Source organism: Bos indicus, chromosome 5 (genome assembly GCF_029378745.1).
Source record: "Bos indicus isolate NIAB-ARS_2022 breed Sahiwal x Tharparkar chromosome 5, NIAB-ARS_B.indTharparkar_mat_pri_1.0, whole genome shotgun sequence".
Taxonomy (NCBI): domain Eukaryota; kingdom Metazoa; phylum Chordata; class Mammalia; order Artiodactyla; family Bovidae; genus Bos; species Bos indicus.
In genome coordinates this window covers 40,978,700-41,005,459 of record NC_091764.1, presented here as the reverse complement: position 1 = coordinate 41,005,459, position 26,760 = coordinate 40,978,700, and the positions used below count along the sequence as shown (strand labels likewise).

The 26,760-nt window shown below is 35.9% G+C and overlaps 1 protein-coding gene and 1 long non-coding RNA gene across 2 annotated transcripts in view; both read right to left on the bottom strand.

Moving 5' to 3' along the window:
* Positions 1 to 26,103, bottom strand: LOC139183118 (uncharacterized). Its single transcript, XR_011566603.1, has 2 exons — positions 24,177 to 26,103; positions 1 to 15,741 (listed from the first exon to the last, which is right to left on the bottom strand). It is a non-coding gene; the product is annotated as an uncharacterized lncRNA (long non-coding RNA).
* The window catches only part of SLC2A13 (solute carrier family 2 member 13), a 526,379-nt gene that overhangs the window by 452,799 nt on the left and 46,820 nt on the right, over positions 1 to 26,760 (bottom strand). The gene's annotated exons all lie outside the window — the stretch shown is intronic.

Here is a 26,760-nt window from a genome sequence, read left to right as displayed (position 1 = left end):
TTATATTTCTTTTTTTTTTTTTTTGCCTGATTGCTGTGGCTAGGACTTCCAATTCTACTATAAATAGAAGTCAAAAGTATGCATCTTTGTCTTTTCCTAAATTTATCAGGAGGCTTTCAGCTTTTCACCACTATTAATGTTGCCTATGGGATTGTCATAAATAGCTTTTTTTTATGTTGAGATACATTCATGCTATACCTACTTTTGTGAAAATTATCAGGAATGGATGTTGAATTACATCAAATGCTCTTTATGTGTCTATTGAGATGATTATATAATCAATCCATGTGCTGTATCACATGGATTTATTTCCATCTGTTGAACCATCCTTTTGGCACAGGAATGAACCCAACTTGATTGTGGTACCTAAGGCTTTGTATAATTGTTAGATTCGGTTTTCCGATATTTTGTTCAGGATTTTTGCATATATATACATCAAAGATATCAGTCTTTTCTTTTTTGTAATGTATCAGGTTAATGGCTTCACCAGGTGAATTTGAGAGTGTTCTCTCCTCTTCAATCTTTTTGAATTGTTTGAATAGGATACAAATAAGTTCCTTGTATCTTTTATAGGATTTTCCACTGAAGCTGTCCAGTCCTGGAATTTTGTTGGCAGGGAGATTTTGTTACAGACTCTTTCACTTCTACTGATTGGCCTATTCAAATTATCTGTTCCTTGTTGACTCAGTTATGGCAGGCTAGATGTTTCCACAACTTGCCCATTTCATCTAAGTTTTCCATTTTGTCGACATAACTGTTCATAATATTTTCTTCTTGTATTTTATATTTCTGCAGTATTGGTTGTTATCTCTCCTCTTTCATTTCTTATTTTGCTTATTTTGGTGTTCTCTCTTTTCTTCTTGGTGAGCCTGGCCAAAGGTTTGTCTATTTTGTTTATCCTTTCAAAATCAGTTCTCAGTTTTATTGATCTTTTTCTATTTATTTTAATCTCTATTTTACTTATTTCCTCTCTAATCTTTATTTTTCCTTCCTTCTACTGACTTTGGGGGTTTTGTTCTTTTCTATTCTTTTAGATGGTAGGTTAGGTTTTTTATTTGAGAATTTTCTTTTTTCTGAAGGAAGGCCTGTATTGCTATAAACTTCCCCCTTTTAGATTAACTTTTGCTACATCCCATAGATTTTTGTAAGGTTATGCTTTTATTGCCTTTTGTCTCAAGGCATTTTCTGATTTTCACTTTGATTTCATCATTGACCTACTGGGCTTTTGTGTATTTTTTTAGTAGCAGATTGTTTAGTTTTCATGTGATAGCTTTATTTCTCATTTTTCTTTCTGTGGTTGATTTCTAGTTTCATAATATTGTGGTTAGAAAAGATACTTGATATAAGTTCTACCCTCTTAAATATGTTGAGACTTCTTTTGTGACCTAGTATATAGTCTAACCTAGAAAAATTTCCATGTGAGCTTGAAAGAAAAATGTATTCTGTTTTATTCATTTGTCCTATAGATATCAATTAAGTTCAAATGGTCCACTGTGTCATCTAGGATGGTGGTTGCCTTTCTGATTTTCTGTATGCAAGATCTTTCCATCAATGAGAGGTGTAAAAAGTTTCCTACTATTAATCTATAATAATAGTCAATTCCTATCTTAGCGTCTCTTAGTTATTTGTTTTATATATTTAGGTGCATATATCTTAACAAGTATCATATCCTCTTTCAATACTGATCCTTTTGTCATTATATAATTCCCTTGTCTTCTGTTATAGACTTGGTTTGAAAGACTAGTTTCTGTGATATGAGTATTGCTACCCTCATTTTCTTATCGTTTCTATTTGTATGTTTTTCCATCCCCTCACTTTCAGTCACGTTGTGTCATTACCCCTTGAGTCTCTTGTATCTTGCATTATAGATTCTTGTTTTCTTATTCAACCTGCAACTCTATGACATTTGATAGGAACATTTAGTATATTAACACTGAAAGTAATTATTGATAGGTATGTATTTATTGTCATCTTAAGCCTTGTTTTCAGTTGATTTTGTAGTTATTTATTCTTCTTTATGTTTTTCCTTTTGTGGTTAGAAGGTCTTCTTTTATATTATGGTTGAGTTCCTTTCTGTTTTTTGTATAACTATTCTGTTTCTGATTTGTGGTTACCATGATTTTCAATTGTTAACCCAAACTATATCTATTTGCTTTAGGCTTATAGTCATACAGTTCAAACACATTCTAAAAAATTTACATTTTTTACTCCTCTCTCCCACATTTTGTGATTTCAATGTCCTATTTACATCTTCGTGTTTATCCTTTTGCTGTTAATTTTATTTATAATCACTTTTATAAAATTTTTAGTTTGTTTTTTGTACTATACAAACTATGTACTGGCTTATTTAAGTGATCTTCAATCCTTTTATATATTTTCCTTTCCAATTGTGATTTTCCCTTTCCTATAGAATCATTTTTTATATTTAAAGATGACCTTTCAAATATTTCTTTTAAATTAGGTTTGTGTGTGTGTTAGTCACTCAGTCCTGTCTGACACTTGGTGACGCCATGGACTGTAGCCCGCCCAGCTCCTCCATTTTTCACAGAATTAAAACAAATAACTCTTTAAATTTCTATAAAAACACTAAACACTCCAAATACCAAAAGAAATCTTAAGAAAGGAGAACAAAGCTGGAAGAATCATGCTCCCTGATTCCAAACTCTATTACAGAGCTACAATAATCAAAGAGGGTATTGGCATAAAAAAGAAACACATGGAAACCAACTGACTAGAATAAAATGCAGAAATAAACCTACTCATGTATGGTCAATTAATGTATGAGAATGGAGTCAAGAATATACAATAGGGGAAAGACAAATTCACTCAATAAATGGTGTTTGGAAAACTGGACAGGAACATGCAAAAAAAAATGAAACTAGACCACTAGCTTACAATACACAAAACTTAAAACAGATTAGACACCTGAATGAAAGATCTGAAACCAAAAACCTACTAGAAGAAATCATAGGTGGTATGCACCTTGCCACTGGTCTTGGCAATAATTTTTTTATTTTGACACCAAAAGCAAAGATTATTAACAAGAGCAAAAATTAATAAATGGAGCTTCTTCAAACTAAAAAGCTTTGCATAGCAAAGGAAACCATCCACAAAAATGAAAAGGCAACCTACTGAATGGGAGAAGGAATTTGCAAATCATATATATGACGGCTTAATATCCAAAATATATAAAGAACTCACACAGCTCAATAGCAAAAAAGCAAACAATCCAATTAAAAACTGGGCAGAGGACGTGAATAGCAATATTTTCCAAATAAGACATACAAAAGGCCAACAGGAATATGAAAAGGAATCAGGGAAATGCAAATCAAAACTACAGTGAGCTATCACCTCAAACTAGTTAGCATGGTGAAATTATTAATATAAAAAAGACAAGAGAAAACAACTGGAGGTGAGTACATAGACAAAAGGGAACCCTTGTGCACTGTTGGTAAGAATGTAAATTGGTGCAGTTACTATGGAATACAGTATGAATGTTCTTCAAAATACTGAAATAAAACTATGGTATAATCTGGCAATTCCACTTCTGGGTATTTATCCAAAAACACTAACTGGAAAAGACACATGCATCCCCATGTTCACTAGCGACTCAGAAGATAAAGAATCTGCCTGCAATGCCAGGGACTTGGGTTAGATCCCTGGGTTGAGAAGATCCTCTGGAGAAGGGAATGGCTACCCACTCCAGTATTCTGTCCTGAAGAATTCCACCAAGAAAGGAGCCTGGTGGGCAACAGTCCATGGGGTTGCAAAGAGTCAGATACAACTGAGCAATTTTCATTTTCACATGTTTACTGCAGGATTATTTACAGTAGGCAAGAAACAGAAACAACGTTAAGTATTCAAGGACAGTTGGAAAAAGAAAATGTGGTATGTTTATACAATGAAATATTATTCAACTATAAAAAGAATGAAATGGACAAGATGAATGGACTTTGATGGCATTATACTAAAACAGATTAAAACAAATACCATATAATCTCACTTATATGTGGAATTAAAAAAAAGAATCAAGCTCATAGATACAGAGAATAGATTTGTGATCACCAGGGTCAATTGTTGGGAGTGGGAGAAATGGTAAAAGGAATCAAAAGGTAGAAACTTTTAGAACTTACAGAAAATAAATAAGTCAGGGGAATATAATGTACAGCATGGTGACTAGACAATATTTTATCACATAATTGAAAGTTGCTTACATACTAAATATTAAAAGTTCTTATCACAAGGGAAAATAATTTTGTGTCTATGTATGGTAATTGATGTTAATTAAATTTATTGTGGTGATCATGTCACAGTACCTATAAACATAAAATAATTATGTTGTACTCTTGATATTAATTGTACCTGAGTTATACAGTCAATTATATAACTCCATTTAAAAGGAAATTAAAATGATAAAAGATATTTCTGGAAAAGAAACAATTATAAAAAAACTAAATCGGCCCAGGGGTAGGTAGTAACAGCTACCTATGTTCTGATTTGCAAGATTTACAAAAATTGATGACTTTTCTTATGGATCTATTGTTGGTGTATAGTCACTAAGTCTCGCCTGACTCTTTCATGACCCCACAGACTGTAGCCAGCCAGATTCCTCCATCCATGGGATTTCCCAGGCAAGAATAATGGAGTAGGTTGACATTGCTTTCACCAGGCTATCTTCCCAACCCAAAGGTTGAACCTGTGTCTCCCACAGTGCATGTGGATTCTTTTACCGTTGAGCCACCAGGGAAGTCTTTTCTTATGGAGAAGCAGAAAGAAAAAAAAAAGCTTACAGACAAAATGATAAAATATAAAATACCATATGGAAACAACTGCAAAATTTAAGGAGAAAATGTTGTGATCCAACTATATTTTGGCTAGTCTTTCAGGAGTAAGCATGTGAAAGACATTGTCAAACAAGAAATATTTCAGAAAATAAATCACCAATTTACTAATTTTGAAACAATTTCTAAACTAACTCTGAAATTAACAACAACAAAACCTTTAGAGGTGCAAATACCAGACCACTTTACCTGTCTCCTGAGACACTTGTATGCAGGTCAAGGAGTGACAACTGGAACCTTATATGGAACAACTGACTGGTTCAAAATTGGGAAAGGAGTAAGACAAGGCTGTATATTGTCACTCTGTTCATTTAACATATGCAGAGTACATTATGCAAAATGCTGGGCTGAATGAATCACAGGCTGGAATCAAGACTGTGGGGAGAAATATCAACAACCTCAGAAATGAAGATGATATCACTCTAACGGTAGAAAATGAAGAGGTACTATAAGAGCGTCAATGAGGGTGAAAGAGGAGAGTGAAAAAGCTGGCTTAAAACTCAACATTCAGAAAACTAAGATCTGGTCCCATCACTTTATGGCAAATAGCAGGGGGAAAAGTGGAAACAGTGACATATTTTATTTTCTTGAGTTTCCAAAGCACTGCTGATGGTGACTGAAACCAAGAAATTCAAAGATGCTTGCTCCCTGAAAGGAAACCTATGACAAACCTAAACAGCATATTAAAAAGCAGAGATAAAACTTTTCCAACAAAGGCCCATATAGTCAAAGCTACAGTTTTTCCAGTAGTCATGAACGGATGTGAGAGTTGGACCATAAATAAGGCTGAGCACCAAAGAACTGATGCTTTTGAATTGTGGTACTGGAGAAGTCCCTTGAGAGTCCCTTGGACTGCAAAGGAGATCAAACTAGTCAATTATAAAGGAAATCAACCTTAATTTTCTTGGAAGGACTGAAGCTGAAGCTCCAATCCTTTGGCCACCTGATGCAAAGTGCCAACTCATTGGGAAAGACTCTTATGCTGGGAAGACTGAAGGCTAAACGAGAAGAGGGAGGCAGAGGATGAGATGGTTAGATAGCATCACCAACTCAGTGGACATGAATTTGAGCAAACCCTGGCAGACAGTGAAGGACAGGGAAGCCTGGCATGCTACAGTCCATGGGGTCATAAAGAGTCGGACATAACTTAGCAACTGAACAACAACAATAATGGCAGATCAGGAGATCTGACCCTCACTAAGTTTGGACCACAGAAATATGCCTGAATAAGTATGCCACTGAGTGCCCACTTAACCATTCTTTCTATGGCTCATCCTGTCACCAGTTCTAAGCAACACATTTATTCAGCTACATAGAAAGAATTATGGAGTTTGTCTGATAACCACTTCAAAGCATTAACTGCTCTTTCCCTGTGCCAACACATGGTAACAACTGCTAAACATTTCATCTGGTTAGAACACTAAGCTTGAATAATTATTAAACTAAAATTTCTGCTTTAAAAAAAAATGTTCGACCAGGCACAGATTCATAGAGCAACATAATGTCCATCTTTATTACCCAAGATCTCTATTAATGATTTCCTGTGTCTCCAAAAAGTAGCCTGAATGACCCTGACTTTTGAGTTTTTTAAAGTAGTAAAAATCACATAAGCCACCCACCAAGAGATATTATCTTTCCCAACCTCTTCTAATATTATCTATCTAGATCATATGTATATCCCTATGCTGTTTATACTCAAAAATTAATGTAAGTGGTAAAATCTTAACCAAATAAAAGTGCAGAGGAAAGGAGCACATTTTTTTAAGCTCTCCAATGACATACACTTACTTCCCCAGACTCTTCATTGATAATCCATGGTAATCCTGGGAGTTTCTATTATAAATTTCTAAATTTTGATGGGTAGCATGGCGAACTTTGCTTTCACCCCCTGTTATTTCAGTACTATAAAATAGGGAATTATCTACTACATGTACATTTTTTGCAGTTACTGTCCAAGAAATATAAAATGGAAGTTTGTAAAAGAGCAATGGTAAGAATTAGAGCCACACTAGGAGAAGGCAATGGCATCCCACTCCAGTACTTTGCCTGGAAAACCCCATGGATGGAGGAGCCTGGTAGGCAGCAGTCCATGGGGTCGCTAAGAGTCGGACATGACTGAGTGACTTCACTTTCACTTTTCACTTTCATGCATCGGAGAAGGAAATGGCAACCCACTCCAGTGTTCTTGCCTGGAGAATCCCAGGAATGGGGGAGCCTGGTGGCTGCTGTCTATGGTGTCAAACAGAGTCGGACACGACTGAAGTGATTCAGCAGCTTAGCAGCAACATTAAACAAAGAGTCTACTTTTGGGAGCTCAAGTTCTGTATCATTTTATAAGGAAGCTAAATCTCACTAACAATAAATGAAAATGGAGTGAAGGAGAGGGAAGATCCTTATGTTCTGTCTGGCATAGAGTCAAGATTATTTTAATAAATATAACCAACTTCATGTTTTGTTCTTTAGTATATCAGGAATATACACATAACTTTAGTATCATTTGGCTGGTTCTTTGAAATTGTAGGAGCCAGTCACAGTGAAACATATATCAATGTTTTGCAATGCTTTTTTTTCTTGTAGAGTCTAAAGAGAGTAGATGAATCCTTAACATTTATAAAAGGCAATAAGCAAGACACCAGACTTACACTGTTAGACTCCAAGTGATATGACAAATAATGACAAGCTATAAGACTATGAAAAGAGCTAGCTTTAGAAAGAGGTTCATTTAAATTAACCCCGTATTACTTTCCATGGCTTATAAACATCTTTTCACTCTACTTGTACAACTAATGGCAGCCCTGACTCAGTAGGCAAACACAGTTTGATACAAGTTATGTGGCATTAACTCTGAAATTGTCTTATTTCTATTCCAGCAGCTGTGTGACACTGACACAGCCAGAAAAGAAGTGGTGATTTCCAATTCCTTGACAAAAGATCAAAAGATAAGGTAAGATGACTTTTACCCCTGCTGCTACTCACATTTTACTTTAATAATTTAATAGTAAAAATACCTAGCTCATTCTTAGCCTTTTTGAACTGCATTTTGCAAAATCCCTATCTATAGTATGTCAATCTATGTCAATACCATATTTCAATGGGTTAATATTTATTTAAAGTCAACCCCCTTCAAGAGAAGGCAGAGTAGGTAGAAAGACATATGATAGACAGATACAGGGGACAGATGTAGAAGGATGACTGAGCAGATGACCAAAAAAGAGACATATAGCTAAATATCATTTAAATCCAGTTTCAAATGACTAATTTCTATTTGATGAAAACTTTTATATAAGTAACTTTAAATGCAAAAGAATTAAAAACTTCCTTTTATTAACATTTGTCTTGGAAAAGTTGGAAAAGATCCCCCAAGTCCTGAAGTTTCTTTTCTTCAGTTAGGTCTCAACTTTAAGCCTGTGTTTTTCTTCATACTTATGGGAGGGGATCAGACACATGAGAAGGGAAATTCTCATGTATAACTAGTTTCTTTGGAAATGCAAAGTTGAAAGAAAAAATATGACAGTATTTGGCCATCTCCAATCTTCTAATTAACATCAGAACTTCTTTGTTAAATGACAGCTGACTTCTTGCCAGCAACAATGAAAGCTAAAAGACAGTAAAATGGTATTTTCAGAGTGCTGAGAGAATACAACAATTAATCTATGTTTCTACCCCAACAGACAAAAATTAACTTTCAAAAACAAAGGGGAGAGGGGCTTAGATGAAGGTAGTCAAAAGGTTCAAACTTCCAGTTATAAGTACCAGGGATGGAGCATTCAACACAATAAATATAATTAACAGTTATAAATGAAAGTTGTTAAGAAAATAAATCCTAAGATTTTTCATTACAAGGAAATTATTTTTTCTATTTATTTAATTCTGTATCTATACAAGATGTTCATTAAACTTATTGTGGTAATCATTTCATGATGTATGTCAAATCATTATGCTGTACACCTTAAACTTATACAGAGATGTGTGTCAATTATAGCTCAAGAAAACTAGAAGAAGAAAAAGTGATAATGACTTTATAGCAACAACAACAACAAAAAACTACCTAAGGAGAGTCTCATAGTGATTACTCGTATCTACTTCTCTCCAACCAAGAATGAGGGAAGATTCCCCTACCCTGTGCATGACAGACTGGAAAGCTATGAGCTGAAGGAATATGCATTCATTTAACTACCAGTACAGACCCTCCAGCATTCTCTTCCCCTACAACACCTACTAGGAAGCCCATGCATCTCAGATAGGACCACTGACGGTGTAGCCTCCGTCAGCCTGGATCCATGACAGATTGTGAGAAACAGTTTGACACATGTTGACTGAGAATAAAAGTTTATTACGTTAACTTTTAAAAGAATAAAAGCAAAATTCCAAAGTAAGAAAATTCTAGAAATGTATTTCTTTGGAGACCCAATTCAGTGAGGGGGCTCTCCACAACAAAAAGCAATTCTTGAACAGTATATCAGTAGGTTGTCTCAGAATTCAACTCAATTCTAAAACCACCTGCTCAGAGACAGCAAGCATCAGCTTCTACAGGTTGAGGGCTCAGTCCTATAAGACTGCCCCCTGCACACACCCCCCGTTTCAAATGTCAGTTGTTAAGTCCAGGCTGTGTTTCTGATCAACTGGCTACAAACTGGAATTTCCAGTGACTCCCTTCAACTCAGAATGCCAACTGTACCTCTGACTAACTAGCTATAAATCAGAGATTCCTACAATTTTCTCCTTGGGTTTGATTCATTTGCTGGAGCAGCACACAGAACTCAGAGAAAAATTTTAGTCCTTATATAACCAGTTTATTATAAAAGGTTATAACACAGGAAGAGCCAGATCAAGGAGATACACAGGTCAAGTAACGGGGTAAGGATGCAAAGCTTCCATGGTCTCCAGGAGCCACTCTCCCAGAACCTCCACATATTCTCTAACCTGGAAGCTCTCTGAACCTTACCCTTTTGGGGTTTTAATGGAAGATTCATTCTACAGGCATGGCTGATTGGTGACTGAATTATCCCCTCCTCAAAGGTCAGGGTGTAGAACTGAAAGTTCCAACCTTCTAATCACAAGGTTGGGTCCATTGACAACCAGCCCCATCCTTAAGTGCTTTCCAAAAGTCACCTCCTTAACATAAAAAATGACACACTTATTACCCTCAATACTTAGGAAATTCCAACAGTTTTCAAGTTGTGATCTAAGAACTGTGGATGAAGACCAAATATATATGAGAAATATATCTTGGTCACCTGAATAACCAAATATATATTTCCTATGAATTATAATATCACAGTATTCAGACAGAAAGTGATCTCAAATAGATGATTCAAGAAAAATCATGAATGAAGAGCAAAGAAAGTGGTAAATACACATGAACATCTAAAGAATTAAACAAACAAACAAAAACCCATTAACAGTATTTTGCGGTGTATAAATTCAGTCTCAGGATGAAAATCAAAATACATGAAAACATAGAATTAAAGTTAGGAGGAGGTTAAAGGGAGTTAATGTGCTGTTGCATGCTAGGTCACTTCAGTCATGTCTGACTCTTCGCGACTCTATGGACTGTAGCCTGCCAAGTTCCTCTGTTGGTGGGATTCTCCAGACAAGAATACTGGAGTAGGTTGCCATGCCCTCTTCCCAACCCAGGGAGGGAACCCAGGTCTCTTATGTCTCCTGCATTGGAGGCAGGTTGTTTACCACTAGTGCCACCTGGTTAAGTTGTTTATATTATGCAAGAGGAAGATAAAGACATTGTGTAATTTCAGACTTTATTACGTTAAATATGGATTTCAGTGGCAAGTACTAAAAATATATGCAAATAAAATATGACCTCCAAACTAGTTGAGAAGTAGTTGCATGAGTAAAAAATACAAATACAGGGCAATTCAAACAGGAGAGAAAACAGCACAAATAAGTTGGGGGTGCAAACATAGATATAAATACAATTATATCAATAATTATAATATGTGTAAAATCATCAAATGCACCAGGTAAGAAAAGCAATTAGCCTGGATTTAAAGTAATCTGTCTGATTTTAAAATTTATACTTCATTTTTATGCTAAAAAAAAACGTTAAAAGGATTAAGATTAAGATTGAGAGCAGAAGATAAACAAGGAAAAGTCTAAACAAAACAAAACAAAGCTGAAGTAGCCATATTCATCCAGACAAAAAAACATTAAAGCAAAAAGTATTACTAAAGATCAAACAGGTCACTCACTTGCTAATGATAAAGGCTTCACCTGTTAAACTGTATATAATCTTATATGATTTCAAAATACAGACAACAAAAGATGATAGAAATATATAGAGAATTGACAAATCTACAGTCATAGATTTGGATCGTGGAAAAAAAAGGGGGATTCCAGAAAAACATCTACTTCTGCTTCACTGACTACACTAAATCCTTTGACTGTGTGGACCACAACAAACTCACAACAAACTGTGGGAAATTATTAAAAAGATCAGAACACCCAATCGGCTTACTTGCCTCCTAAGAAACTTGTATGCAGCTCAAGAACCAACAGTTAGAACTGAACACAGAACAACAAACATGTTCAAAACTGGGAAAGGAGTACGTCAAGGTTGTATACTATCATCCTGTTTATTCAACTTATATGCAGAGTACATCATGCGAAATGCTGGACTGGATGAAACTCAAGCTGGAACTAAGATTGCTGACAGAAATAGTAATAACCTCAGATATGCAGGTGACACCACCCTAACAGCAGAAAGCAAAGATGAACTAAATAGCCTGTCAATGAAGATAAAAGAGGGGAGTGAAAAAGCTGGCTTAAAATTCAACATTCAAGAAATGAAGATCATGGCAACAGGTCCCATCACTTCATGGCAAACAGAACAGAAAAAATGGAAACAGTGACAGATTTTATTTTCTTGGGCTTCAATATCACTACAGAAGGTGACTGCAGTCATGAAATTAAAAGACACTTGCCCCTTGAAAGGATATGGCAAACCTAGACAGAGTATTAAAAAGCAGAGACATCACAGTGTCAACAAAGGTCCAAGCCTATGTCCCAACCAATAACCCTGAGGAAGCTGAAGTTGAACGGTTCTATGAAGATGTACAAGACTTTTTAGACTAATACCCCAAAAAGATGTCCTTTTCATTATAGGGGACTGGAATGCAAAAGTAGGAAGTCAAGAAACACCTGGAGTAACAGGAAAATTTGGCCTTGGAATACGGAATGAAGCAGGGCAAAAGCTAATAGAGTTTTGCCTAGAGAACACACTGGTCATAGCAAACACCCTCTTCCAACAACAAAAGAGAAGACTCTACACATGGACATCACTAAATGGTCAACACCGAAATCAGATTCATTATATTCTTTGCAGCCAAAGATGGAGAAGCTCTATACAGTCAACAAAAACAAGACCAGGAGCTGACTGTGGCTCAGATCATGAACTCCTTATTCCCAAATTCAGACTTAAATTGAAGCAAGTGGAGAAAACCACTAGACCATTCAGATACGACCTAAAGCAAATTCCTTATTATTATACAGTGGAAGTGAGAAATAGATTTAAGGGACTAGATCTGATAGACAGAGTGCCTGATGAACTATGGACAGAGGTTCAAGACATTATACAGGAGACAGGGATTAAGACGATCCCCATGGAAACGAAATGCAAAAAAAGCAAAATGGCTGCCTGAGAAGGCCTTACAAATAACTGTGAAAAGAAGAGAAGTGAAAAGCAAAGGAGAAAAGGAAAGATATAAGCATCTGAATGCAGAGTTCCAAAGAATAGCAAGGAGAGATAAGAAAGTCTTCCTCAGTGATCAATGCAAAGAAATAGAGGAAAACAACAGAATGGGAAAGACTAGAGATCTTGTCAAGAAAATTAGAGATGCCAAGGGAACATTTCATGCAAAGATGGGCTCGATAAAGGACAGAAATGATATCGACCTAACACAAGCAGAGAATATTAAGACAAGGTGGCAAGAATACACAGAAGAACTGTACAAAAAAGAGCTTCATGACCCACATAATTACGATGCTGTGATCACTCACCTACAGCCAGACATCCTGGAATGCGAAGTCAAGTGGACCTTAGAAAGCATCACTACAAACAAAGCTAGTGAAGGTGATGGAATTCCAGTTGAGCTATTTCAAATCCTGAAAGATTATGCTGTGAAAGTGCTGCACTCAATATTTCAGCAAATTTGGAAAACTCAGCAGTGGCCACAGGACTGGCAAAGGTCAGTTTTCATTACAATCCCAAAGAAAGGCAATGCCAAAGAACTGCACAATTGCAAATCAAACTACTGCACAATTGCACTCATCTCACACACTAGTAAAGTAATGCTCAAAATTCTCCAAGCCAGGCTTCAGCAATACGTGAACCGTGAACTTCCAGATGTTTAAGCTGGTTTTAGAAAAGGCAGAGGAACCAGAGATCAAATTGCCAACATCCGCTGGATCATGGAAAAAGGAAGAGAGTTTCAGAAAAACATCTATTTCTGCTTTATTGACTGTGCCAAAGCCTTTGACTGTGTGGATCATAATAAACTGTGGAAAATTCTGAAAGAGATGGGAATACCAGACCACCTGACCTGCCTCTTGAGAAACCTGTATGCAGGTCAGAAAGCAACAGTTAGAACTGGACATGGGACAATAAACTGGTTCCAAATAGGAAAAGGAGTATGTCAAGGCTGTATATTGTCACCCTGCTTAGTTAACTTATATGCAGAGTACATCATGAGAAACGGTGGGCTGGAAGAAGCGCCAACTGGAATCAAGATTGCCAGGAGAAATCTCAATAACCTCAGATATGCAGATGACACCACCCTTATGGCAGAAAGTGAAGAAGAACTAAAAAGCCTCTTGATGAAAGTGAAAGAGGAGAGTGAAAAAGTTGGCTTAAAGCTCAACATTCAGAAAACTAAGATCATGGTATCTGGTCCTATCACTTCATGGGAAATAGATGGGGACACAGTGGAAACAGTGTCAGACTTTGTTTTTCTGGGTTCCAGAATCACTGCAGATGGTGATTGCAGCCATGAAATTAAAAGATGCTTACTCCTTGGAAGGAAAGTTATGACCAACCTAGATAGCATACTAAAAAGCAGAGATATTACTTTGCCAACAAAGGTCCATCTAGTCAGGGCTATGGTTTTTCCAGTGGTCATATATGGACTGTGAATATATATTTCTCATATATGAGAAATGGACTGTGAAGAAGGCTGAGCACCAAAGAATTGATGCTTTTGAACTGTGGTGTTGGAGAAGACTCTTGAGAGTCCCTTGGACTGCAAGGAGATCCAGCCAGTCCATCCTAAAGGAGATCAGTCCTGGGTGTTCATGGAAGGACTGATGCTGAAGCTGAAACTCCAATACTTTGGCCACCTTATGCGAAGGGTTGACTCATTGGAAAATACTCTGATGCTGGGAGGGATTGGGGGCAGGCGGAGAAGGGGACAACAGAGGATGAGTCGGTTGGATGGCATCACCGACTCGATGGACATGAGTTTGAGTGAACTACAGGAGTTGGTGATGGACAGGATGCCCTGGCATGCTGCGATTCATGGGGTCGCAAAGAGTCAGACACGACTGAGCAACTGAACTGAACTGAAATGAAATGAAAAATCCACCAGATCCACAAACAGAACACTAAATTTGGTTTCTTACTTTTGTAGCATCATAAAGAGAAAGCAAAAGATCCACAGCTTATAAATACAGTGATGATATAAAGAAGAATATACTGAATATTGGTAACAAAAGTAGAAAGGAAAAAGCATACTTTATTTTACATATGTGAAGATTTTCAGGAAAAATGAGAAAAACGTATTTGTAAATAAAAACAAAATTGAAAAGTTAACTCTAAACTACTTTGCGAGTAAGTTCAGAATAAAAACTAATGGCTAAACTGAACCTAAAGTTTACTGTAATCTTTCATATTCCTAGGAAAAAATTACACTGGGTGTCCATGCTTTTTTTATATATATATATTTTATTTTATTTGGAGGCTAACTACTTTACAATATTGTATTGGTTACCATACACTGACATGAATCAGCCACAGGTGTACATGTGTTCCCCATCCTAAGCCCCCTCCTCCAGGTCCCTCCCCATCTCATCCCTCTGGGTCATCCCAGTGCACCAGCCCTGAGCACCCTGTCTCATGCATCAAACCTGGACTGGCGATCTGTTTCACATATGATAATATACATGTTTCAATGCTACTCTCTCAAATCATTCCACCCTCTTCTTCTCCCACAGAGTCCAAAAGACTGTTCTATATATGTGTCTCTCTTTCTGTCTCACATATAGGGTTATCATTACTATCTTTTTAATTCCATATATATGTGTTAGTATACTGTATTGGTGTTTTTCTTTCTGGCTTACTTCACTCTGTATAATAGGCTCCAGTTTCATCCACCTCATTAGAACTGATTCAAATGTATTCTTTTTAATGGCTGAGTAATACTCCATTGTGTATATGTACCCCAGCTTTCTTATCCATTCATCTGCTGATGGACATCTAGGTTGCTTCCATGTCCTGGCTATTATAAACAGTGCTGTGATGAACATTGGGGTACACGTGTCTCTTTCAATTCTGGTTTCCTTGGTGTGTATGCCCAGCAGTGGGATTTCTGGGTCATATGGCAGTTCTATTTCCAGTTTTTTAAGGAATCTCCATACTGTTCTCCATAGTGGCTGTATTAGTTTTCATTCCCACCAACAGTGTAAGAGGGTTCCCTTTTCTCCACACCCTCTCCAGCATTTATTGTTTGTAGTCTTTTGGATCGCAGCCATTCTGACCGGCGTGAAATGGTACCTCATTGTGGTTTTGATTTGCATTTCTCTGATAATGAGTGATGTTGAGCATCTTTTCATGTATTTGTTAGCCATCTGTACATCTTCTTTGGGTTCCATGTTTTGAAAAAGTAGTAAGCTTAGGAAAAAAATTTAAAGAGTTTAAGATAAACATTCAAATTCATTTTGAGTAAGAAAAGTTTTCTAAAATCTTTGTGTGCAACACTACACTAATTAGACACTAAATTTAGACAAAAATCTTCCTTTTGAAAACCTGAATTATATACATATCTTGCTTTACCTATCTTTATGAGAACTTGGTGATTGACGCAAGAGTAATAACTCACTGTTTCTCATTTTTAAAATGATATTTACTGAAAAAGTCAATAGCCAGCTAGTAAAATGCAGATAAAATTACCATTTTCCAGTATCTAACAATTTTTATATAGACCTCCTTTCATCAATCTCTCTAGATTACTTTTTATTTTATCCCAATGAATGAGATAAATCTATACACTTCAATCACTAAAAAAAAAAAATCTCAGTTAATTTTGTAGATTGCAGATTGTTCCACAAGTTGTAACATCTCAATTTGAAAGCCAAAAGACAGAGAGAAAATTCAGTTCCAGGACTACTCTCTGGAACTTTCACAAACAAACCATCCCAATATTTACTTGAAATCCAAATTTGTTCTCCCTTAGATAAACAATAGAAAAAGGAGCTATCCCAGCCAACAATTCATTTGAAGCATGATGTCTATATACCTAAATTAGTATAAAACTGAAAAAAAAAACCAGCTTCTGTGTCTCTGTTCAGAATCACACACCAGCTGTGAAAAGGGTTTTATTCTTCCACTTCTAAGTCAGTACATCAAAACACTCACCCAGGAGCTTGCCAGAAACTTCCACACTAATTGTAGAAATGCCAAAGCCAGGAAATGACAATAGCCACACACATTCATTTGGACTACTAAGCCTGGGCTATTTATAACTGGAGAAATGATTCCAATCAGAAAGTAAAAGAGGATAGATTAAATAAGGTGTGCAACTCCAAAAATGTTATTGATTTAACTTCATCTTGTTTTATTCAATTTACTTCATAAAAATAATGACTCTAATTTCATGAACTATTTTTTATTCCTTTTGATAAAACCAAGCATTGAGTATTTATGCAACCCATGTCAAACACTGGGTTATTTTACTCTTGTAGTCTTTGTTTAAAAAAAAAATCCTCAGTATCAGTTATAAATATACTTCAGCATCAAGTCTATTTCTTATAATTGAGTGGTCTTAAATTTTTAACAAGTTTCAAAAACAAATAATAAATGTTATTTTCTTCCATTTCAACTTAAATGAAAATATCTAAGGTGAAGTAATTGTTTATTGATGAAAGAAGGAAGGAAAGAATAAATATGACAATGGTTCTAAAAAAGCTAACAGACTCCCACAGCACAAACAATTTCTTTTCATGATCAAGAGAATCTCAATCCAATTAAGTGTCCTACAGCTTTCTGCTTACTAAAACTACCAAAATGCAATCCATTACAAGTTTGTTGTATCTCATAAAAGCATCTCAGTATACTGTTTCCATCACAACAAATACAAAAGAATATTTAATCGAGACTATTAATATTCTATTAAGATGCTATTTGATGCTACTGTAAAATACTAAAGTGTTAGTAGTGAGAAGCAATAGGAGAAATCATGATGAATCATTATCATATTATTAGAAACCCTTCAAAACTCTGTACTTTGATGGTTAATTTAGTAAATCAAAATTCATGAAACTTGAATGTAAAAATTATTTCAAGGAAAAATACTTTTTCCCTAAAAACTTTAACACTGATAGCTTTACAATTAAATGACAAAACAATCCCCTCTTTTTTATGTGCAATGTAGTATTATTTTATTTATGAGTGAAAGTCGCTCAGTCATGTCTGACTCTTTTTGACTCCAGGCCAGAATACTGGAGTAGATAACCTTTCTCTTCTCCAGAGGAACTTCCTGACCCAGAAATCGAACCCAGGTCTCCTGCATTGCAGGTGGATTCTTTACCAACTGAGCTATAAGGGAAGCCCATTTTATTTATAGTATAATTCCTATCCTTTTAAAATAGTTTGGCTGTTTAGGCCACTTCAGGTTGCAATGGCGAAGTTAGAAGATGTCTATGCCATATAGAATTTTTATAGAATCCTAGTAGATATCTAACAGCATTTTTTAAATAGTCAGGTTTTGAGTAGCAGCTGAGAGATCTAACCATGTTGATAAAATACCCAGAAGAATCTATAATTATTGTATAACCTCAGCAGTTTATTTTGTGTATGCCATCACTGATGATAACATGATGTCATAACACTCAATCTTAAAAAGTATAAAATCTAGCTCCAAAAAAACGAGTAATATTTAAGTAAGACCAGAAAGAAAAAATGAAACAAACTCCAGCCCATAGTAGGCTACATAAACAGGATTATCATCATGAAAATAAAGTGCTGAGGTTATACAGTAATCATAGGTTCTTCTGCCTATTTTATCAACACGGTTAGATCTCTCTGCTACCACTCAAAACCTGATTATTTAAAAAATACTGCTAACTATCTACTAGGATTCTATAAAAATTCTATATGGCATAGACACCTTCTAACTTTTCCATTGCAATCTGAAATGACCTAAACAGCCAAATTATTTTAAGAGGATAGGAATATTTAATTGTGATAGTATATTACAAAATTTAACCACAGTGAAGGTGACATAAATAAGGAGATGATTAATAATGATTTCTTGAACATCTACTACAAGCCTGGTTTTATATACATGCTTTCATTTTAATTCTTGCAGCTGTACTCTGGAATAAGCATTGTTAGCCCTATAATAGAACTGACTAAAGAATCAGAAGCCTGAATGAAGTAAAAATACCCACGGTCACACAGCCAGTAAATGGCAAGACCATCTGATCTGAATATTCATGCTCATGTAGCCCAACAGTCTCTCTAAAAATATTTATACTTTTCAAAAAGTTTTAAGAAATTTACACATGGAAAACAATTTAAGATAGCACACACATGTACACACATACACATACACACAAATTAAAAGGACCCATCTAATGGATGTAACTAAATGCAGACATTTAAGATTATTTATTAAATAACTTTCAGTCCTTTGAATAAGCCTCCAGGTAAAGAGGTCTGGCCAGAGAGTTTTAGGCCTGTATCTCATAATATTTAAAGCAGTGACTGGAAAAACAAGCTGTACTGAGTATAATATTCAGGAAATGGCTCCAAAGTCAGCCATAAAACAAACCCACTGACATTTCTTCCAATCTTGCTTAACTACAATATAACTACTGTAATGGAAAAGTGAATATTACATGAGATCTAGTCAAGGAAATAATGTGCACTCTTTTAGGAAATGACAAAATAGCAAAGGCTTTCAGCTCCTTCAAATTCTACCTAATGAACATTCGCTGTGAGAAGATGACCCAACATGTTTTCAAAACAAAACTAAGATATTAGTGAGCAATAATAATCACTCATTCAGAAAATATCAAATACATATTATAAGATGCCTAAATAAAGGGATCTGTAATATAGCTTGAGACACAAAACATATAATTAATAATAATGCATAATAGTATGTGTGAAATGAATACTAACAATAAGAAGCACTCTTAAATTCATAGGAGGGGAAGATTACTGGATTTGCCAGGCACTTTCATCAAAGTTCTAGGCTTGAAGTAAAAAAGAGGTAACTTCATCCACATGTGACCACTGGCTTCCCAGGTGGCACAATGGTAAAGAATTCACTTGCCAATACAGGAGATGCAAAAGACGCGGGTTTGATCATTGGGTTGGGAAGATCCCCTGGAGTAGGAAATAGCACCCCACTCCAGTATTGTGGCCTGGAGAATTCCCATGGACAGAGGAACCTGGCAGGCTACTGTCCATGGGGTCGCAAAGAGTCAGAAAAGACTGAAGGACTGAGCACAGCACAGCACAGCACATCTGCTGAAAGGAAGAAAGAGAGAGGAAACGGAGAAAAATAGATTTATCTATGATCTCAACGTCTTTATGGTATCCACTAACAGAAATATTATACTCAGAAAAGTGTATACAAATTAATAAAAGAAATTACATATTATTCATTAATGTTTCTGAATAACTTTTATGATATTTAGTAATAAAGTTAATTCTTTTATAAACCTGCAATAAGATGAACTATTAATTTTGTCAATGATATAGATTTTTCACATATATATATATATATATATATATATATATATATATGTCAAGCAAGATGAAGAAACAAGTCAAAGAAAAAAGAAATCAAAATTGCAAAAGAAGATGCAAAATTCTGTGTGCAGGTGACATGATACTATTCATAAAAAATCCTAAAGATGCTACCAGAAAGTGAACTCATCAGGGAATTCAGTAAAGTTGCAGGATACAAAATTAGTATGCAGAAATTTTTCTATACATTAATAAGAAAAGATCAGAAAGAAAAATTAAGGAAACAATCCCACTGACCACTGTATCAAAAAAAATTTTTTTAATCCCTACAAATAAAGCCTACCTAAAGAGGCAAAGGAGAATTAAAGAGCCTCTTGATGAAAGTGAAAGAGGAGAGTGAAAAAGTTGGCTTAAAGCTCAACATTCAGAAAACTAAGATCATGGCATACAGTCCCATCACTTCATGGCAAATAGATGGAGAAACAGTGGAAACAGTGGCTGCTTTATTTCTGGGGATCCAAAATCACTGCAGATGGTGATTGCAGCCATGAAATTAAAAGACACTTACTCCTTGGAAGGAAAGTTATGACAAACCTAAACAACATATTAAAAAGCAGAGACATTATTTTGTCAACAAAGGACTGTCTAGTCAAGGCTATGGTTTTTCCAGTAGTCATGTATGGATGTCAAAGTTGGACTATAAAGAAAGCTGAGTGCCGAAGAATTGATGCTTTTGAACTGTGGTGTTGGAGAAGACTCTTGAGAGTCCCTTGAACTGCAAGGAGATCCAGCCAGTCCATCCTAAAGGAGATCAGTCCTGGGTGTTCACTGAAAGGACTGATGCTGAAGCTGAAATTCCAATACTTTGGCCACCTGATGTGAAGTACTGACTCAATTGAAAAGACCCTGATGCTGGGAAAGATTGAGGGCAGGAGGAGAAGGAGATGACAGAGGATAAGATGGTTGGATGGCATTACCGACTCAATGTACATGAGTTAGGGTAAACTCTGGGAGTTGGTGATGGACAGGGAGGCCTGGCGTGCTACAGTTCATGGGGTCGCAAAGAGTCAGACACGACTGAGTGACTGAACTGAACGGAAGAAGGCAAAAAACCTATACTCCAAAAACTTTAAGATACTGATCACGGGAACTGAAGAAGACACAAACAGATGTAAAGATATATTATGGTCTTGAGCTTTAAGAATCGATACTGTTAAAGTGACTGTACTACCCAAGGTAATCTACAGAGTCAATGTCCATTTCTATTAAATTATCAACAGCATTTTTCACAGAACTAGAACAAATAATTTTAAAATCTGTATGGAAACACAAAAGACTCCAAATAGCAAAAGCAATCTCGAGGAAGAAAAATAAAGCTGGAGGAATCATGCTTCCTGACTTCAGGCTACACTACAAAGCTACAGAAATCAAAATATCATGGCCCTGGCATAAAAACAGAAATACAGTTCAATGGAACAGGATAGAAAGCCCAGAAATAAACCCACAAACCTATGGCCGATTAATCTATGACAAAAGAGGCAAGAGTAAATAACGGGAAAAAAAGATAGTCTCTTCAATAAGTGATGCTGGGGAAACAGGAGAGCTACATATAAAAAAATGAAAGTAGAATATTCTCTAACACCATATACAAAAATAAACTCAATATGGATTAAAGAACATTCTCTGACCTATACAGCAGCACTACCTTTTGGGCACCACCTCCCAGAGTAATGAAGATAAAAAGAAAAATAAACAAATGGGACCAAATTAAATTCAAAAGCTTTTGCACAGCAAAGGAAACCATTAAAAAGAAAAAAAGAAAAAGAAAAAACGAAAAGACAACCCAGAAACTTGGAGAAAATATTTGCAAAAAATGCTATCAACAATGAATTAATTTCTAAAATATAAACAGGTCATACAGCTCAATATATTTAAAAACTAAAACAAAAAATGGAAAGAAGATCTAAATAGAAATTTATTCAAAAATGATATACAGATGGCCAACAAGCACACACAAAAAATTCTCAACATTTCTGATCATTAGAGAAAGGCCAAAACTACAAGATATCATCTCATATGATCAGAATGGCTATCACCAAACAATCTACAAACAGTGAATGTTGGCGAGGGTATGGAGAAAAAGGAACCCTCCTACACTATTGGTAGAAATGTAAATTGGTAAAGCCACTTTAGAGAACAGGATGGAGGCTCCTTAAAAAACTAAAAATAGAGTTACCATATGATCTGTGGATCCCACTCCTGGGCATACATCTGGAAAAAATTACAATTTGAAAAGATACATTCACCCCAGTGTTCACTGTAGCACTATTTTCAATAGCCAAGCCATGGAGGCAATCTAAATTGTCATCTACAGATGAATGGATAAAGAAGATATGGTGTATATATAAACAATGGAATATTGTTTGGCCATAAAAACAATGAAATGATTCCATTTGTCACAATACAGATTAATCTAGAGATTATCATACTAAGTGAAGTAAGCCAGACAGGTAAAGACAAATATCATATGATAGCACTTATATGTGGAATCTTTTTAAAAAATGATACAATTGAGCTTCTTTACAAAACAGAAATAGAGCCACAGACAGAGAACACAAACTTATGCTTACCCAAGGTGAAAGTTAGGGGGTGAGGAGGAATAAATTAGGACTTAGAGATTAACATATACACACTACTATATATGAAATAAATAACCAACAAGGAGCTACTATACAGCACAGAGAACTATACTCAATATTTGTAATAATCTACAAGGGAAAAGAATCTGGAAAAGAATATATGTACATACATAACTATATACACATACATACATATATATATGAATAACTGAATCACTTTGCTATACACCTAAAACACAACACTTGCATATCAACAATACTTCAATTTTTAAAAAAAAAACAGTGTCTAGAGATGCTATCTTGCTACAATGGAAATGTAGAATATATGAATTATATATGAACTGTGGTGAGAAGAGGAAAGAATGGTGCCCATCTTCCACAGAAAGTAGTTTCTTTCAATAGTTTCTTAACCATTTAGCAAACAGCTCATGTTTTCAAATCTCCTAATCATTTTCCATTTAAACTTTTTTTTTTCAAAGAAGGCATCTCTCACATGTTCTTGCTATAACTTTTTAAATTTTTAATTTCATCAACAGTTTCACGTTAAATCATTATTGTGTACCACTAATTTTATAAAGCTCATTATTACTTAAGTGTAATCAGTTTAAGAGAGCCATTTGTAATCATTATATTAGAGTTATGATTATTATGGCTTCCTTCTCTAAGACAAGGTTTATAAATACATTCTTTAGTGAAGGTTCTCTAACACCAAAGTTATTATAAATCAAGGCGATAAGGTGCCTTCAGAAAGGCATGAATGGAATCTGATGTAAACTAATCAGTCATATTATTATTAGTTTGAACAACAATGTTAACAGAATGCAAATTGGTCTGCATGAAATACAGGATGAGAAAAAGATGGCAAAGTGGAAAACTTGTCCATATGTTTCTGGTATTGAAAGGTTAAAGAATTCCCTGGGGGGGGAAAAAAAAAAAAAGCAGTGGAAGAGTACTTGACTTGGTAGATCTCCCTCCAGATTGGAAGTAAACAGAAAATGAATATTTAAATATCACCAACTATAGTACCAGACCACCTTACCTCTATCCTAAAAAACCTGTATGCAGGTCAAGAAGCAACAGTTAGAACTGGACATGGAACAACAGACTGGTTCCAAATTGGGAAAGGAGTACATCAAGGCTGTATACTGTCACCCTGCTTATTTAACTTATATTCAGAGTACATCATGCAAAATGCCAGTCTGGATCAATCACAAGTTGGAATCAAGACTGCAGGAGAAATATCAACAACCTCAGATATGCAGATGATCCCACTCTAATGGCAGAAAGTGAGGAGGAACTAAAAAGCCTCTTGATGAGGATGAAAGCAGAGTGAAAAAGTTGGCTTAAAATTCAACATCCAAAAAACTAAGATCATGGCATCTGGTCCCATCACTTCATGGCAAATAGTAGGGGGAAAAGTGGAAGCAGTAACATATTTTATTTTCTTGGGCTCTGAAATCTCTGCAGACAGTGATTGCAGCCATGAAATTAAGATGCTTGCTCCTTGGAGGGAAAGCTATAAGAAACCTAGATAGCACATTAAAAAGCAAAGACATCACTTTCAAGCCATGGTTTTTCCAGTGGTTATGTAGAGACATGAGGGTTGGACCATAAAGAAGGCCAAGCAATGAAGAATTGATGCTTTCAAACTCCCAATAAGAACCAGGACAAAAATCAAACTTATAGACTTGAAAATTGAGAGCCATTTACCTGGATATTAGTCACCCCAGTAAAGTTAAACCATCCAATGAGGTCCTATTTGAACAGCCATTCTGTATCCTTAAATGTTAATCTTCTCAATCAAGTATCCAAGTGAAAGAGTACTTGACTTGGTAGATTTCCCTCCAGACTGGAAATAAATGGAAAATGAATATTTAAATATCATCAACTATAATACAGACTAGTGGTTTCCTTGGTGGCTCAGAGGTTAAAGCATCTGCCTGGAATGTGGGAAACCCAGGTTTGATCCTTGGGTTGGGAAGATCCCCTGGAGAAGGAAATGGCAACCCACTCCAGTACTCTTACTTGGAGAATCCCGTGGAGGGAGGAGCCTGGTAGGCTGCAGTCCATGGGGTCGCTAAGAGTCGGACACGACTGAGCGACTTCACTTCACTTTCACTATAATACAGACCACCTTCTAGTTACATATAGATATAAGTCACAGATAGTGATAAATATCAAACAATGCTCAAGATAGCTCCCTACAACAAAGAACTATCCAGTCTAATAAATCATACTGCCAAGACTAAAAAACCCACAGTTAGGAGAAAAGAAATAAGGGCACTCTCTACCACTTATTATTAGTTTAAAACTTTCTTTAACATCTCTAAGTTTCAATTCCCTCATTTGTATAAAATAGAATAAAAACTGCTTTTAAATTTATATAACATTTGCCCCATTTAGTATACAGTTCTTTGAATTTTGATAAATATATAGTAATGTAACCACTACCACAATTAAGATGAGGATTTCCACCATCATAAAGCTTTCCTTTGTGCTGTCTATTTGCAGTTGAACAGCAGCCGCACACCTAGTGACTTAGGGTTTGACATCCCTATAATTTTACCTTCTCCACAATGTCATATAAATGTTATTATCCAATATATAGTCTTTGAGTCTGATTTATCCCCTTAATAGACTTGAGATTCAAACATGTTATGGTCATGCATATTTGAGTACTTCAATCTGATTTCAATATTGACCATTTGGTGAAATGGTCAATATCCATGTGTAAAGTCATCCCTCGTGTTGTTAGAAAAGGGTGTTTGCTATGACCACTGCATTTTCTTGGCAGAATTCTGTGCTCTTTGCCCTGCTTCATTTTGTACTCCAAGGCCAAACTTGCCTGTTACTCCAGGTATCTCTTGACTTCCTACTTTTGCATCCCAATCCCCTATGATGAATAGGACATCTTTTTTTGGTGTTAGTTCTAGAAGGTCTTGTAGGTCTTCACAGAACCATTCAACTTCAGTTTCTTAGGCATTAGTGTTCAGGGCATAGACTTGGATTACTGTGATACTGAATGGTTTGCCTTGGAAATGAACAGAGATCATTCTGTCGTTTTTGAGATTGTACCCAAGTACTGCATTTCAGACTCTTTTATTGATTATGAAGGGTACTCCATTTCTTCTAAGGGATTCTTGTCCACAGTAGTAGATATAATGGTCATCTGAATTGAATTTGCCCATTCCCGTCCATTTTAGTTCATTGATTCCTAAGATGTCGATGTTTACTCTTGCCATCTCCTGCTTGACCACATCTAATTTACCTTGATTCATGGACCTAACATTCCAGGTTCCTATGCAATACTGTTCTTCACAGCATCCGATTTTACTTTCATCAGCAGACATATCCACAACTGAACATTCTTTCAGCTTCTTTCTGGAGCTATTAGTAACTGTCTTCTGCTCTTCCCCAGTAGTATATTGGACACTTTCTGACCTGGTGGAGAAGATAATGGCACCCCACTCCAGTACTCTTGCCTGAAAAGTCCCATGGACGAAGGAGCCTGGTAGGCTGCAGTCCATGGGGTCGCTAAGGGTAGGACACGACTGAGCCACTTCACTTTCACTTTTCACTTTCCTGCATTGGAGAAGGAAATGGCAACCCATCCAGTGTTCTTGCCTGGAGAATCCCAGGGAGGGGGAGCCTGGGGCGGGGGGGGGGGGGGGGGGGGGGGGGGCCCTCATCTTTGGTGTCATATCTTTTTGCTTTTCATACAGTTCATGGGGTTATCACAGCCAGAATACTGGAGCAGTTTGCCATTCTCTCTTCCATCAGACCACATTTTGTCAGAACTTTCCACTATGCCCTGTCTGTCTTGGGTGGCCCTGCTTCACTGAGTTACGCAAGCTCCTTTGCCATGACAAGGTAATGATCCATGAAGAGCTAGAAGTTTATACCTTTCATCAAATCTGAGAAGCTTTCAGCTATTACCTCTTCCTTTTTTTTACTGAGCCCAACTTTTTCTCCTCTCCTTCTGGGATTTTAATGTCATAAATTTTAGAACCTCTAATATTGTCCCATATGTCTCTTAGGATTTAGTTAATTAAACCACTTTTTTTCTTTTTTGGATAATTTCTATTGTTTGAATACTTTCTACTGATCTATTTTATCTCTTCTGCTAAAACACCTATGCAAAGGGTTTTGTTTTTTTTTTTTTTTTTCTGCTTTTTTAAATTTCAGATATTGTTAACTTTCAGTTATAAAATACTCATTTTAGGGTTTTCATTTGTTTTTGCTGAGAATGTCTATCTTTCCATTTAAGAGTATTCATGTTTATCTCTTGGATTAT